Source organism: Cryptomeria japonica, chromosome 8, assembly GCF_030272615.1.
Source record: "Cryptomeria japonica chromosome 8, Sugi_1.0, whole genome shotgun sequence".
NCBI classification, from domain to species: domain Eukaryota; kingdom Viridiplantae; phylum Streptophyta; class Pinopsida; order Cupressales; family Cupressaceae; genus Cryptomeria; species Cryptomeria japonica.
This window is the reverse complement of record NC_081412.1, coordinates 697850486-697863758: the sequence shown is the minus strand read 5'-3', so window position 1 is coordinate 697863758 and position 13273 is coordinate 697850486. Positions and strand designations below refer to the sequence as shown.

General features: G+C 30.7%; 1 pseudogene; it reads right to left on the bottom strand.

The window, feature by feature from the left end:
• Positions 1–5667: 5667 nt before the first annotated feature.
• Positions 5668–6646, bottom strand: LOC131064708 (low affinity inorganic phosphate transporter 3-like; annotated as a pseudogene).
• Between the last annotated feature and the right edge of the window lie 6627 nt (positions 6647–13273).

Genomic DNA, 13273 nt, shown 5'->3' with positions numbered 1-13273 from the left:
GTTAATTTTTGTATCTTGTTGTCAAAACTAAGAAAATCTAGGAGTTTTGTTAGCATATCACATTGATATAGTAATGTAGTTACAAAATTTTTAACAGTTTGCAACTGCATTTTTCTTTTATATAAACTTGTTCATCCTATTCACTTGACATCAATGAATAAATCAAGTATATTTCTCTCTCAATTTGGTATCAGAGAATAATTTTTGTGCTTGTGTTTAGAGCAGGGATGTTAGAGTGATGTAAATTGTCATGAAAACTATGCGTGATAAATACTACACACATGATGGGGATAAAAGCATTGAAATATTCATTAAAAGAGAGGCGATCTCCTTTTGTTGTCTGACTGAAGGAGTGGTAGAGGTAGTGCACATTTCTCAAGCATAGACAAGGCATGCAATCTTTTTAAGGTTCCTGTCTATTTATTACAGATTTTTCCAACAGTATTGGATGTTTTTTTAGAGTTTCATTGTTCAATCTTGTGCTCTAATTGAAGAATATAAGATTGCAAGGACTTTAACCATGGATCGACTATTTAGGCAAGTGTAAATGTCTGTGACATGTGGAAAGTAGTGGCTAGTGGAAAGATTTTGAATTCTATGTGATCTATCAAAGCATAATGGAATGGGATTTTCAAAGATATTTTAACTTTATCTACACTTGGTAAACAATTATGTTAGTTGTTGGAGCATGGTTGGAGTGCCTGAACTATTTGTCAAAATGCGTTAAATAAATATGGTCTTATGAAATCAATGAGCAATGGATATTGTACGTAGAGGTTTTGTTAAAACTTCTTTGTAGTGGTTGTGTTGCTTTTATGATTCAAACGAGCCCCTAATAATTAAGTGGCTAAGTGTCAATTGATTTTTCAGTTCTTCCACTTTCATTTCTTAAACTACTGTTGATTTCTGAGCCTTCAAAGGAGTTAATTTTGGATTTGACTTATTTATGTTTGAACTGTTGTTGTTTATCATGCTCGTAAGAATTAATTTAGGAATTGATTTTTCTGTTAAGGAGGCAGTCTTACAGCTAGTTGTTGAATAAAAAAGGCATGTAAAAACCATAGGATTCACTTTCTTGAGATATAATTTTCAGTTTGTAGAATAATGAAATCAAAGTGGTGGTTTCTAGGAGTATGGAGTCCATTTTCTTCGCTATTATTTGTTCTATTTTGATAATTTCCTCTATATTACAGAGGATTTGATTACTAATCTTGAGGTGTAGAGATTCATTTGCATCAGTTTGGTATTGAATCATTTTAAGATATTGGAGATGGAGACTTTGTGAGAAGAATGGTAGAGAAAAAAAAAGGGAAACTTGGAATGGCCATGGTTGGATGCATGATGTCAATATTTTGCCACATTCCTATTGTTGTAGATATTTTGAGCATACCTTGAGTCTCTTTGTGTGATTAGCAAGAAGAGGCAATGATGAATTATGATTGGTGATTGGAAAGAGGAATTCTATTTAGTGTTTCTCTGTGATAAATATTTTCTTCTACAAAGACAAAGTGTCATTTTGACCAAAATATTGCTTGTAGTCTCTTATTTCTTCAAATATTTGTTTTTACAGTGGGATCTCTACAGTTGTCAAAAGCTAGTTTCGAGTGTGTTCACTATTACTTTGCTTCTCTATGTAGAATTGTTGTCTAATTCCAAGTCAAACCTATGGCTACATTGAAAGTATTTGATGGTTGAGGATAGAAGATTTATCATACAATGGAAGATATTGCTTATATTAAGAACAACATGTAGTTCCTACAGTTGACCACAACTTTTTAGTAAAGAATATTATTATCATATTGCTATCAATTATCAGGGTTAAGACTGCTATTGAGCCATAAGAGGCATGTAGCTCACCATAGTATGACGTGTTGATGAATGATGAAAGAGATTCAATAGTTTGGAGTTGCAACTTTTTATTTAGTATGTTGATTGTACAAGCAAATATGAAGTTATATTATGACGTGAAAAAGAGAATAATCAATTTGGAAGAAATAGTAGGTAGAGACAAAAGAAAAACGAAGACAAGCAAGAGGAATTGCAACAATTGATGCTTGAGTTAGAGGATTTATGGTGCATGGTGAAAGATTAAGAGGCGTGCACCAATAAGAAGATGAAGAGAAATAAGTCTACATTAAAGACACTGAAGATTTGTAAGAAGGTGACAAGAATGGTGAAAATAAATATCCACATTGTGGGCAAGTGCCATTCTTAGAGAGGAAAATCATTGAACTTCAAGAATTAGTCAAGGAGTGCAACTATTAGGAACAAAGAAAGATCGAATCCCTTGAATATTTTGTAGAAATATTAATGTTTTAAAGACCTTTGAATGAGGTATATTCCAAGAGTTGAACACAAACTAGAGATAGATGAATGTGATGATAATAAAGAGGATGAGTGGGATGGAGCTATTTAAATGTGTTACCCTAAAGAAGGGGAATTCATTCAATATTACGATGTAGAAAGAGAAGAGTTGAAACAATGCAGCCTATAACAAGAGGAGGCCCAAATTGTTGTAGCAATGGAAGCAATCCATGGTGAAGAGGAAGCTACAACAGAGATGGAGATCATTAGGAGCCCATATATGATGAAGATAGATAATATTTTTAGAGAGCACAACTTGTCAAAAATATCTTGAAGAATGTTTAGAGGATCCTATTAGTTATGAAAAAGGAGCAGAATATCATGAATTCCCTAAGGAGAGAACAAGGCTAATTGAAGGAGAGAGTAAAGATATGAACAATTATGGTATAAGAGACAATGTTCAAATGTATTTTTGTGAGAAACATCACATTGAGCTAAGAAATTAAGGCCACCACACAGAATATTAAAAGGACAACATGCCTAAATGGCATAATGTAGAAGAGGAGAAAGCACTTTTGGAGGATTTTTATTTACTTTTTATTTGTATCTTAAACGATTTATGTGTAGGTAATATAGATGGTGTAAAAAATAAATGATGATTTTCAATGGAGAAGAACTCCTAAGCCTTCAAGGAGTTGGGAAAAGAGGAAGAAGAGAAATGTGCAAAGGAGGAGGATCTCTATTCCAATAGGTAGTTGGAAGTGAAAAAAGGAAAAAATGTGATGATTTGAAGAGATATTTAATTTGGTGGAAGGGAATGTTGTGGCTTGGTTTTTTGAGCTAGAAGGATGATTCTATCATCTATTCCAAACTCTTTTATGAATGTTTGATGAAGTAGCGTCTTGGGACAAAAGGCAATCCTGCATTGCCAAAAATGTAATAGTTAGGTTGTTGAGATTTTTTGTGTTTAAATTGTTGAGTTGTTTTCATGTAAAGGGACTTCAAACCAGGAGGTTCAAAATGTTAAAAGAAGGGGAGAATGATGCAAACAGCCTACTAATTATCAGGGGGCTAACTGTTATTTAATTTTTCAGTTCTTCCACTTTTATTTCCTAAAATGGTATTGATTTTCGAGTCTTTAGAGGAGTTAATTTTGGATATGATTTATTTTTGTTTGAATTGCTCTTGTTTAGTATGCTTGTAAGAATCAATTTAGGAAATGATATTTTTGTTAAGGAGGCAATCTTAGTGGTAGTTGTTAATAAAAGGGATTGTAGGAATCATAGGATTCACTTTTTGGAGATATAATTTTTCATTTGAAGAATAATGAAATCAGAATGGTGATTTCCATGAGTATGGACTCTATTTTATTTTCTATTCTTTGTTCTATTTTGATAATTTACTTTGTATAACAAAGGATGTGATTACTAATTTTGTAGGTTCTAAGATTTATCTACATCATTTCGTAAACTGGATGAAATCACAAAAGTAGAATGAGATTAAGTTTCTATTTGAGACTTGGCCAAAATTCCTTGAGTGGCCACCAAAGAGTTCTTTGTTGAGGGCATCAATGAGTTGGAATGTCAATTAGAAAGAAAATATTTAGTTGCTAATATTGTCTATGTTTATATTGATTTTAAATTCATTAAGTTGGTATATTATTGATTCCCTTGCCTTAGTCTGTCTTGTCATACTTTGTAAGCAATTCTATAACTATTGGTGATATTGAACATCCCAATTAGAGAAGAGCGTTTTGAAGTTCCATGTTGTCAATCGTCCCAATACTTTCATGCAAATGATAGTGATTGAATGAGGTGGATAGATTGTATTCCAAGTATTTCAAAGGTTATATTAATTTCATCTTCACAGTGTTCCTTAAAATTTTGAGTACAAATTTTTTTAGCTCGTTATAAGATCATTTTTTTGTTGGTAATTTGATTGGTAATTGATACTTTCAAATGAACAAATTTTAAAAGAGAGGGAATAAACTTGTTGGAAGAAAGGTTATTCAAAATATATGATAATGTATATGTGTTGAAAACATTAGATTATATCTTTATTTTCCTTTGAGATTATTGGATTTGAATTGTAGAGATGATAAAGGCAAGGTTATTGTTGGTTTCTCTCTTTTTGACTTTGAACTACATTATATAGATTTAGATAAATTATCTACAGAAAATTGGGATAATCTTCATTTTTTTTTGGAGAAAAATAATCTAATGTAAAGTTTTCTTGAAAAACATCAATTGTTTAGGTCCAAGATGGAAGATGGGATCATAGTGTCTAATCACACAAGTAATGTGAAGTCTCTAATTAGGCAACTAGCATAAGTTAAGGCTCTGGTAGATGATGGTGATGCTAATGCTATTTTGTTAAACAATTTTCCTTCAAAATAAAATAATGTTAAATTTTTAACTCAATTAAATAACTTTGTAAACCTTAGAAGATATAATTTCAGCCCTTTTAGTAGAAAAAAAGAGAACAAAAGAAGATACAAAAGATGATTCTCAATAGGAGAATGTGCTATATTCATGAAGTGATACTAAAAGGTCGGGTACAAAAAAAAGAAGAGAAAATGCATCTTTTTATTGTAAGAAAAAGTGTCAGACAATTTGTTCTTATAGGATTCAATCCAGTAATCTCCGTAAAGAAAACCTCAAATATCAACCAAATGAAGTTAATTTAGTCTACATTGACGATGAAGATTCACCAAATGATGAATTTTTCATTGACGATTCTTTTTTTGGTCCTAATAATGGATTTGTACTATGAGCCTTCACATTTGGAGGTTGGTGACACTAGAGGATCAAGGAATTTCCATCATCTCAAGCTAGCTTCTCACTTTGAGGAGGCATTTTTGTCTTTATTGTTTTCCTTTAAGCTTTCTTTGTTGGTGGTGACAAATTTGAAGAATACATATATTGTGAACTTTGATCTTTCAAGACAAGTAAGAGGTTTAGTGTTGAAATCGATATGAATTGTTGTCCAAAGAGTTCATGAGACTATGATAGAGAATTATACCTTGCAAAAATTGTATTATAACTTCTTTATCTATATTTTTCAAAATTATATTATTATTATTTTTTAAATTTATAACATATGAATTTTAATTTTAGTCAAGTTAGGCAAGGTCACAAGACAAAGTATGATAAGATACCCATTTGAAGGTCGAACATGAAAGTTTAAACTTGTGAACATAATAGATTAAAGGACACTATAACCCAGCAAAAATTAATTCTTACAGCGCCAATCATGGCCCAAGCTTTCCCATCACAGCCGATATACCATGGCACGTCGACCTAAATCTGGCCCATACAAAAAGGTGAGCCCATAGATGACAACGAACCCAGTCCCATGCCCATCCTAAAATTTGTACCAAATAGCGAGCACGAACATGAACAAGGACATGAAGAAGAATCCAATGAGCTGAATAACACAGCGGCCTATGTGGTCGATCAGGAAAAGTACCTCGGCATTATCGATAGAATCGCAATTTGCAACTGTGCCTTTGTGATCTTTATTACTTCGTACAGCCGACATCCCTCAACATGTCCTTTTGAAACAGGAGGATGTCCAGGAGAAACCAGTTGGTGGAGGTGCATAGGAGGTGTAGACCGTGGCGTTTGAAGAATTCGACCGAAAACAGCCTATATTCTGCTTCGTTCGACTGCATTTTCACGGAGCTTTCTTGCATGTGGACATTTAGAATTCTCGAAATGTCCGCCGCTGCTTTGCTTGTGTTCTTGGCGACAAGCGCCGTATAGCGCGCTTTGTCGAGGGCATGCTTATGGAATGCAGTGGACACGATGAGGGATACTAGAACGCCGGCAAGGATTCTGAAGCCCTGCATGGCGAAGATGGCTACGAGGAATGATCCTCTCGTCTTCTTGATTGCATACTCAGACATGATGGTGGCGGACAAGGGATAATTTCAGCCAATGCCGAAGCCCAGCCAGAATCTGAAGAAACACATCGTAGAAATCACGCCTACCCTGTGTTCGCCGAAGGAGAGGCCAAAGGCGATGGAGCAAACATTCATGAGCATCATTGTCACGCCGTACACTTTCTTTCGTCCCATTTTGTCGACCATATACCCGAAGAAGAGCTGGCCCAAGAAAGTTCCACACAAGGCCACCGCCGTGATCGCAGACGCCACTTTGATGGGCAAGGCGCCGGCTGTCCTTTCGAGGCGACCTGGGTAATGAATTTGTCCCAAAATTTTTGTGACAGTTGTAATGCAGAATAGATCGTAGGCATCAGTGAAGAATCCCATTCCTGCAATTACAATGGCTGTGAAATGGTACACTTCTGTTTTTGCCACGTCCAGCTGATTCTTTGCCATGATCGGAACTCCACTTCCCTGGAAAAAAAAAAGAAAAACAGTCTTCTCCTATCTTTTAGCACAGATAGATACCCCTCAAATCTTAGGCTTCCAAAACATTTGCATGCAGAAATCGATCTACTCATTATGTTTTTATAGTGAGCTTTTATTCTACTAGAATATGCTTTACTGCCTGATGTCAATGGCTTGTCCTCCTCGTTTCTTTTCTTTGTTTTGCATAGAATTACAGGGACTGAGTATATAAGGTTGTATATACTTTATCCTCTTCGTTCGTGACGTAGACTCTTTCTTCGTGCTCTCGGACCTTACACACACCATTACATATTGCATTGTTCTCTCTGTCATTTTTCATATGTTAAGATGCATCTCAATTACTAAGTCCTAATAGGATTGTTTGTGTGGATATATACCAGAGTCTGAATTAAGACTCTTTTGTCATTTCTTTCTTTCTGTTTTTTATATAACTTTCTCCCACCATTTACTCCGTATTGGCATCCAAAGAAATTGGGTTCATGTTAATATGGCCGTGCTTTTGTCACGACGAGAATTTGTGTAGATTCGTGGATTGTGCATGATAGTGAAAACTTGTTAATCCTCTACCGTTTAAGGGAATTATCAACAATAAAATTAAAACTAGCAATCGCACTTTAGTGTGCAATGGGTATGCCGAAGAGATGTGAAAGGCCAATTAGGGCAAAATTTGGTCAATTTGTTGCATAAATTTGTGTAGTACATGAGATCAATTGATAGGTCAAATTTAGAAATTAATTTTTCTTGTACAATAAATGTCTCAATGCAGAAGTGATGGTTTCAAATCTACTTGACATCCTCTTACAAGGTTCCAATTATAACAGAAACAAAACTTTTCAATTAAGAAGATAATCAAGTTCCATAACCAACAGACTCATATTATGTTTGCAATTAGGTGACAGGTAGAGGGAGGTAGAGGGAGGGAAGCAAAAGAGAAAGAGAGAGAGCTAAAGAGATTATAGATAGAGATGGAGGAGATGAGATGAATATGAATATGAAGAAAATGAGAGAGATATGGGGGAAAAAAGATAGAGAAGAGATAGGATTAGATATGTGGAAGCTCTAGAGAGAGAGAGAGAGAGAGAGAGAGACGTGTATATAGATAGAGTGGGGAGAGAAAGATAGCTCGGTAGAAAGGAAGATAGAGTGAGAGAGGAAGAGGATAAAATAGATAGAGATAAATAGATGTAGAGTTCAAGAAAAAGATATAAAGATAGGGGGATAGAGAGGTCTATAGAGGAATATGGAGCGATAAAGAGATATATAGATGGTGAGATAGAGTGATAGAGATATAGAGATATAAGGAGACATAGAGAGAGGGAGAGATGGAGAGATGGAGAGAGATACAAAGATTGATATATAGATATAGAGAGAGAACTATAATAGACAAATAGATATGAAGGGAGAGGGAGCGAAATATGGGGAGATAGAGGAAGAGATAGACATATATTGGAAGAAGAGTGAGAGATAAATATATACAAGAAGAGAAAGGGAGAGAGAGGTAGTGATAAAAAGATAAATAGTGGGATACAAAGGGAACGAGGGAGGGAGAGATATGAAGAAATAGAGAGAGAGGAAGAGATATAGATAGAGGGAAATATAAAGAAATGAAGAGGGATAGGGAGAGAGGTAGAGATAGAGAGAGGGAGGGAGAAACAAGGAGTGTGTGTTTATGAGTTAGAGAGAGAGAGAATAAGAAGAGAGAGATATAAAATTAAAAATTTAATGATAATTACTCTACAATAAATTAAAAATTAATAAGACAAATGTATTAATTAAATTGATTCTATTATCTTTTAAAATTATTATTTGTAACTTCATAAGACAAAAATAATTAAAATGAAATTTTAACTTAATGTAAATTAAACCTTAAAAGAAGATGATGATTAGAATAATTAAATAAAAAAAAAAGATATAATATCTTAAAAAAAGAAGATTAATTTAAAATATATTCTTATAAAAAAAGATAGAAATAAAAGATATATTTCTAATTCAAAAAATAAGTATTCTACAATAACTAAAATTTTAATAAGACAAATAAGTATAAATTAAATGAATTCTAATAATTTAGAATTATTATTTGAAATTTCATTAAAAACCATAAATAATTAAAGTAAGATTTTCACTTAATGAAAAATTAATAATTTAAAATAGTAGAAAAAGTAGCTAATTCTTTTTTTTTTAAATAATTTTGTCTATTCCACTTGTCAAAGTTAAAAAAGAAAATGGAATATCCAAATAAAAGAGGATACCATTAAAAATTATTATTAAAAACAAAAAATAGTAGATTTTTCTTTTGTACACATTTTTTTTTCTAATCAATCATATTAAAATATGTATTTTTAGATTTTATCACTTTAAAAAAAAAAATTAATATTAATGTAAACACACAATTGAGATCAATTCAACTGTCTTGCATCCTTCTAGTCGATTTTGAACCATTGATTTCCATAAGTAAGTTGAAAACTTCATACCGGGTATGCCTTGGGCATAAATATTTAAATTATATATATTATGATATATTTAATTATTATTTAATTAATAATACATTACTAGTATACCTATCTCTAGAGAAATATATGTGAAGTATGTCGAAAGATATCATATTTGTTTATTATTCCACTTACAAAATAATTATATTATTATATTATAATTAATATTAATTTGTTATTATATTATGATATCGTAATCAATATTATATTATTATTAAAATATTACTATATTTTAATATTTCTATTAAACATAAAAAATCTATTAAGACTAATTATTATTATTATTATATTATCATATCTTTATATTATTATTATAATATTATTTTGACAAAGTTAACGATTAGTATGGTGGAGATAAATAGAATTGATTAATAGTTAAACTCAGAATGAGTGGTAGTTGAGAGGAGAAAATAGATAAAATATTTTTTTTGGTTTTTCATGCATTTATTTTAATTTAGGTTATTTACAGTTATTTAAATTATTTTTTATTTAAGTAATAGTACAACTAATTGTAATTATGGCAGGTGTGATACAATATTGTGGGTGTCAATTTTAATCAAAAGGGATTTTTAATCTCTATCAATCCATTATGTGAGTATTAATACGTCTTTTGATATAATTATTAATATTAAAAATATCATTTAGTTGATAATAATATGTTGTAATGGTTATGTTGTATGAATATTTTTCAATTTTGAATTAGTAAATTGTACATATTATTTTATTGAATGTTAGTGATGTCTTTATGTACTTGTAATTATAAATGGTTTGTTTTAATATATGCATTCTATTTTTATTAGAAAGTATTTAACATTTAATAATATTTTTAAAAAGATTTATGTTTTATAGATTCTCAATGTCTTATATACTTTTTCTTAAGTCGTAGTGTTTGTGCTTAATTACATTTAGTTTATCCTATTTTTATGAATTTGCCATCTAAGATCCTCACTTTTTAGCAATTGTATTTAATTATTGTGATAGATTAATTATTTTTCACAAAGATTGTATAGTACATTATCATTGCTATTTATTTAAAAAATAAACTGTGTATTACATTATATTTTGTTTATGTTCTATATGATTTTGTTGAAGTTATAGAGCTTGTGCTTTATTACTTTGATGTAACACGTTCATAAATTTAGCCATGAATAATATTGGGCTCATTAATAGTATATATGTCATTCCGGACTCTTGTCCAATTTAACAATACATGATGTAGGACAATGAATTTGAAAAATAGTTTTGTCTATTGTATTATGTGCCTTATAAAACTCATAGAACAATGCAACTCAATAATTGGCTCAAACACTAGCAATATGGGTTAATAGTAGTATTATTATTGTATCTTGGATATGTATGTGATGCATTAGTGAGTAATGCATAAATAGCTAATTTAATTACAAAATCAATTACTTAGATTCAAAAGGACATTGTTGTAATATGTTAATAAATTAGTTTGTCTTTTATTGTACAAGCCTATGAAACTTGCAAAATGATACCATGCATTCATTAATTTAAATATTGCTAATATTGGGTTCATAATAACTCTAGAACTTTGTCTAAGAATGTTGTGAGATATAATAATGCATGATGTATAAACTAGTAAATTCACTTGGAAAATTAATCATCTAGATCCAAGAGCATTGGCAAGAGAAGATTTAAATTTGACACTAGAACATAGAATTAAGACTACATATATAGAATACACTTGACATCTTCATGTTTCTTACAATAGAATAGTTCTAGACTAGACCACATCATATTATGCATTTTTTTAAATTTATATAACCTTTTGTATTATAATTTTTTATATCTTATAAGTAAATCCAACTTCAAAATAAAAATATTTTTTCTTTTACGCATGTATTAGTTATATTAAGATAGGGACCCCCCTTTTTTTTACTTACATGATAAATGCTTTAATTTTTTATATTTATATAAATGGCTCCTTTTTATTAGAAGAATCATTTATGATGCCGAGTATTTATTTTAGAAAATTTTGGTTTCATTTAGTCCAAGGCTTTTTTGTTGATGCAATTTTTGTAAAGGTCATCATGTCTTTTCCTAGTTTAATTTTAAAAAAATTGTTGCATGTATCAATCCTAATTAATATTGCATGTTTATACATATATATTAAAGTTTTAGATTAAGACCTCTTGTCATGCACATTGTGGCTGTGTCTCAAAATGAATTTGTTTATCTGACCACTTGTTTGATGAAGAAAATGTATGCTTTTTTTAAACAGTATTTGGATGAAAATAATGCATATTCAAATATCCTTATAATAATTGAAGTGTGTAGAACTTTGTTAAATTATTCTATGGAAGTTGTAACAAAGTCATAGGTTATGTTTATCCATATTAGTATATCATTGATTAATGTTAGGTAATGATATTGATTACATTCACTTGAACAACAATTCTCATCGACTTTGCTCCATTAATCTTATCTTATATCAATATAACATAAACCAAAGAATGACTAATAAAAATTATGAACTATGCTCATGGAATGGATTCAACATGTGGCATAAAATGATCAACAAGATTTCAATTTCTTTAACCAATAACAAACACTTCAAGTTAATAGTACTATAAAAGAAAATATATTTTCCTAATGTTAATCTATTATAGTTTAAGAATGCATAGATAATTATAAAAGAAACACTTGATGCATAAAAAACCACATACTATTTAAAAATTCAAATAACATTAAAAGGATGTTTTTTAGGTCTTTGACATTTATCTTTCTAGCAATAATGAAAAAAATGTTGTTCATTTTTCTTTAAGTATATCTTCCCTTTAAGTAATTTAAGGTATTCATGTTAATGATGGAATTGACCTATTATTCATGTTTCATATTTAATTGAATTTTGGATGAGTTTTGGTCACCCTTTATCATCATATTCTTTCCTTCTAGTTGTTGGGGATATTATTACTATTTTTATTTTTTAGTAGATTAATTATTTATGATTCATAATATTTTAGAGTCACTAATGTCTTTTTGAAAAGGTTGGATGAAGGTTATTGATATGCTCAAAGAAAATGTTGCTATTAAATGTTCTTTTGGGGGGTCTTATATTCTTCCAAGTCTTCTTTCAATCTATCTAGTGCTTTCAAATCTTTATTTGTTTTCTTAGCTATAAATCTCGCTCTTCCAAGAAGGTGAATAGGAGTGGTAAGTGGTGTTATCCCTCTTATATGTAAAAATCAATAGTAATGGGCCTTTTGTTGTCCATTTAATACTTTTATGCTGTGCACATTGGCTCTAATAGTTTGATGGAAGCCAAAGCTATTTTGTTGGCTCTTGGGAAGGATTGCAAATTAGGTTGCACAAAGGTTATTTATGAATCTAATTCCTTTCTATTGATTTCCATTATGAATTAAAAGGGTCATCATGAGTCATCCTAGATGATTTTTTCTTTAGTGGACCAAATCTTCCATCTTTTCTTGTATTTTGAGGATATTTAGTGAGTTTACTAAAAAAATTACCACATGCTAGAAAATTACTCCACTTATATGAACAACTAGTTAGAACCCAATAAAGTTTTGAATCATGTTATTTAAAGACTATTATAGACTGTTAAAAATTATTTCAATCAATCTCCCATGGAAGCATGCCAATTTTGAAGATATATCAAGATCATAGAGAAAGTGTTATGTATTTATCTACCTTGTGTCTTAGAGTTAGATATATTAAAATGTTTGAATTATTTCGATGATCACCATGTGAGCAATACATAGTACCTACCATACTTCGTCCAATTTATTTTTCTTGTAAAACAATCTAAAATTATAAGGCTCCAAAGTCATCTCTCTATAAAACAAATTCTCACCAGTACAAAACAAAGGACTAGGACAAGGTTGAGTAGGCATGAAATCCCCAAGAATGGTTTTTCTTAAAAAAAAAATGATAGTGAAATTCCAGCACTACATGGATATGAAGATTGTTTGTACCCCACCTCCCCCCGCCCCCATAAAATTAAATAAATAGAGGACTACCTATTGTCTTTGAGTGTATAACATGTTGGAACAAAACATGCATGAAATAAAAAATAGGTGTTTTAAAAATAGGATTTGCATGAAGAAGATAACTAGAGTTCTGC